Genomic DNA, 4,622 nt, shown 5'->3' on the forward strand with positions numbered 1-4,622 from the left:
TGAGACTTTGTGGCTTTTTATTTGCTGAGTGCCTCACAACACAACCAGAACAAAGCAGTGCCCGTTTAACCAAGTACCTCACATAAGGGTCTGGCTCCTAAATGTGATTTCTTACCCTACAGATGACCTCAGAAATGAGGCTGGCTCCTTGTGGGGCCAGCTGAATCACAGACAGATTGGTCTGTACCCCTTACCTCATATCTCAAGGACCTCACCTGAGCATGGAGCAGTGGAATAAACTGAATACCTTGGGGTGGGGGGACAAAAGACCTCCCCTTAAGTTCTGTGCCCACACCCATCTACATGAGAAGGATGCCCTGTGAAGATCTGCATGTGAGCCTTTGTGGCTTAGTCCTTGTGACTTTTCAAGGGATCCACCCTCAGAGATGACTTTTTAATCAGTCAGGGTCCTGGTGGTAAACAGGTGACACGTTCCAAGCTTTAACTGAAGAGAGCTTAATGAAGGGACTAGGTACAAAAGGCAGAGTTATGAGAACAAGCAAGGAATAGTGACGCGCCCAGGCACTGGCAGCAGTGGAAGCTGTTACCATCGCAGGCTGAAGGGAAAGGGGAGGAAGCCACCGGGGTTGCAGCCCCTGCCAGAACCATAATGAAGTGGGAAGTTCATATTTTTCCCCCTGCCCTCTCCTTCCACCTGCCAGTTTCCTATTGGTACCTCTCATTGGCTGAACCCAGCAGGGACCCAGAGAGCAGAGGTGCCCAGGTGATGTAATCTTTCCAGGTCAGCCTCCTGGAGCTCAGAGCAGAACAGCGGCTTGAGAATGGATCTAGGTGGGGACAGCAAAATGACTGAGATAATTTCTGTGTGCCCCTGTTTACCTTCATTGCTGTGGAATCCTTTGCAACTGGGTGTTCTCATCATGAATGTTCAGTATGAAAGATGCCAAGTATAGTCCTCAACCACAGTGGACAGAATGGCCCCCATGACTACTGGTTTCCTTGGGACCCCTCTTTCTGCCTCCTTCCCACCTGATGCCTTTGGGCACCTGATGGGCTTTGTTCCATTCAACCAAACATCCAAGGCAACACGTGTGTGGAGTGTGTACTGTGGTGGCACTGCCAAGCACTGAATGAGCTCATTTCTTCCCCAGCCCTTTCCTAGGAGGAGAAATAAGGACGTTTAGAATTAGGAGATTTTCAAATTTTATGCAGCCCAGAGAAGTGACAAAGCTGAACTAAGAGTCCATCCTAGCAGGCCTGGGTCAGTGCTGAAATTGTGACCAGCTCCCTATAAACATGGCTACAACCAGGCAAATTGAGAACAGTGCCACATGTCCCTTTTACCTCCGTTGGTGACTACTTTTTGAAGAGAGTCCTGATTCAGGGTGGTCTAGCTCCCTGCTATTCCATGTGGCCCATGGGCCAGTGACATCAGCATTACCTTGGGGCTTATTAGAAAAGCGGAATCTCAGGCTCTAACCCAGACCTACTGTCACAGAATCTGCATTTTTAACAAGATCCCCAGTTGATTAGTATGCGCAACAAAATTTGAGAAGCACTGCCCTAGTCAATTAGGTTATATGTTCTCAGTTGTAACCTAATTAAAGAAATTCTTTCCAACCTACCTGGTGCCACTGGCCACTTGCTTTTGAGTATGGTGAGACCCTAGTATTTATCCACTTTACTTCAGCCACCAGTTGACTGGAGAACATACGCAGTGGAAAGGACTGGAAGATTACCGACAGCCAAGGGCTATGGTCCAACTATTTGTGTCCCCCGCCAAAATTTATATGTTGAAATCTTAATCCCTAAGGTGATAATATTCGGAGGGGGGACTTTTGGGGGTGATTATGCCATGAGAGCAAAGCCCTCAGGAGTAGGATTACTGCCCTTGTCAAAGAGACCCCAGAGGGATCTCTCACCCCCTCTGCCATGGGAAGTTACAACGAGACAACGGCTGTCTATGAGGAAGTGAACCCTCACCAGGCATGGAATCTGTAAGCATCTTGATCTTGGCCTTCTCAGCCTCCAGAACTGTGAGAAATAAATTCCTGTTATTTATAAGCCACTCAGTCTATCGTATTTTGTTTTGGCAGCCCAAATGGACGAAGACACCAAGGATCACTGATTTAACTTGGAATTACAAGCCAAGGCCAGGTTCTGGTAGGGGACCTGAGCCTAGAGCCTGGGTAATGGCAGGAATATGGGCCTGCTTTTCCCCAGCCTTTTTGCTTGGAACACAGAGCTCCTCCCTTTAAGACACTTGTCCCTCTCTGCTCATTTTAGAACAGCAGTCCCCAACCTTTTTCCTTTTTGGCACCAGGGACCGATTTCATGGAAGGCAATTTTTCCACGGATGGGGTCAAGGGGGGGAGGTGAAGCTTGGGTGGTGATGCCAGCAATGGGGAGCGGCTGTAATCACACATGAAGCTTCGCTCACTCACCCGCCCCTCACCTCCTGCTCTGCGGCCCCCTGTTCCTAAATATCATGGAAGACAATTTTTCCACAGAGCAGGGGGGTGGGGGGCAGGGGAGGTGGGGCTCAGGCGGTGATGCATGGCCTGGTTCCTAACAGGCCACAGACTGGTACTGGGCTTCAGCCTGGAGGTTGGAGGCTGCAGTTTTAGAACCTCACCCTCTTCATTTTGTTTGTGCTTCTGTCTTAGTGATACGTTGTTACCAAAGTATACTAAAGAGGCTTTTTTGTTGAATGTGAAACATGGAATTGAGCTAGCTTTAAATAAGGCCAGGAGGGATTGATTTTAAATCTACAGGGGTGTCTCTTGGAAGCCACAGGCAGGCAGGCACCCAGGCCTTGGTACAGCAGGAACCAAGGACTCAAACCAACTTTAGGAGCCTCCATCTCTCCGTTACTGCCCTCTGCAAACTGCTTCTTCTCTGCTCTTTCCCTGCAGCCAGCCACTCAGCTTTCCCTTCCCAGGCCACACAATACAGCAGCCACCACCTGCCATTCCTGTCAAGGACCAGCTGCTATTGTGGGCAGGGTGGGTGGTTCACAGGTGCATCCCAGGTACTGCTGGTTCTGCTCCTGGCAGGTAGAGTGTTCGGACACAGGGAAGGGGAGAAGGGAGCAGCATGGAGATCCAGGCGGTGGTCTCTACAGGGCTGTGGACACGAGCTTTGGGGAAGAGCCTCACTCACCAGAACCCACTCAGTCCCCCAGATACCAGTAGAGGAAGCAAACTGACTTTTTTGGATCACTTATTAGATGCCAAGCACCATGCTAATCATCTTTCATGTTATTTCCTTTCATCTTCACACATTAAAAAAAATCCCTATGAGGGTATTATTAACTCCATTTTATAGATGAGAAAACAGATGCCCAAGGAGTTACATTACCTGCCCAAAGTCACAGAGCTGGCAGTGGAGCAGCTGGCATTTATCCCACGGATCTTTCCACTCTAACACACTGTCCCTGGCACCTGGGTCAGAGCTACAATCAGTGTCACTGGTTGGTCAAATTGCCTGCTATGAGCCTGGCCAGTCCAGTATCATCACAGGTGACCATGGAAATGTGTCCTTGGTTCCAGAAAAACAGGATTTTCAAACACTGCCCATTGGACCCTGTCACTTGCATTTGGCTCAGCCCAAGTTAAGTATGGCCAGTGTTGGTGGCTGATGAGCAGTGTCCCTTGATGGGAGAAGCAGGGCCAGGTGAAGAGCCAGGCAACCTGGTCTCCTGAGAGAAGTCAGTAGGTGGTGAGTCAGGGGGCTATAAAAGGCCTGCAGCCCCAGCCAGCACTGCCCCAAATTCTTAGCTGATGAAACCCCCTGTAAGCCCCCCTCTGTGTCCCTGCCTGGCTTGGGGAGGAACACGTGGGCTCTCTCAGGGAGGGGGCCCTACTTGGCAGGCCCCAGGACCAGCATTGCGCACGGTCTGTTCCGGCCTGCCTGGCCGGGCCTGGGGCCTGGGCTCATGGGCTATATTGAGGGCTGAGTCACCAGCCTGCGCCTGGGTCAGGCTCTCGGTGACTGGCTGCTGGGGCCTGAGTCAGGCCCCGATTTATCCTGGAGAGCAACAGGCTCGGGTTTCTGGGGGCGGTGGGGGTGAGGGGGCTGACGGGAACCGTCCGTTGGCACTCCACACTGTCCTCTGCTGAGACCATTCACTGGCTCCCCTAGGGCCCGCATACTGGCCTCTCCTCTCCCGGAGCAAGACAATGACTCAAAGAGGGAGAGCCAGGGAGACCATACTCAGGGTTCTTTCTCCACTTGCTGGCATCCCTCTGAACTCCCCCACCTTAACAGGGGCCCTCAGCGGACTGGGGACCTCAGATAAAGCCCATAAAGCAGGACTGAGAGCCACTGGGGTTTGTACAGGAGCTGTCAGCTCCGAGCTAACCCACCTTACCCGTGTCCCTCCTCCCCAGCAGCTCAAAGAGAGGAATCCATCCTTTCTCAGATCTGGACCTCAGGTTCTCCCTCAGGGTTTCAGAGGCAACACTGCTGAACCTTGAGCTCCTGGCACCTGAGGTTGGCGGCCAGAAGTCTGCCATTTTATACACACACACACACACACACACACACACAGCTCCCTCGTGAGACTCAGCTATGTGTCCCAGGAGCTGGGCATTTCTCCACAGGAGCACTCAGCCTGTCAAATACATGGACAGCACTAGGCCCTGATGGTGGTTTTGGCC

This window comes from Eulemur rufifrons, chromosome 29 (assembly GCF_041146395.1).
Source record: "Eulemur rufifrons isolate Redbay chromosome 29, OSU_ERuf_1, whole genome shotgun sequence".
Lineage (NCBI taxonomy): Eukaryota > Metazoa > Chordata > Mammalia > Primates > Lemuridae > Eulemur > Eulemur rufifrons.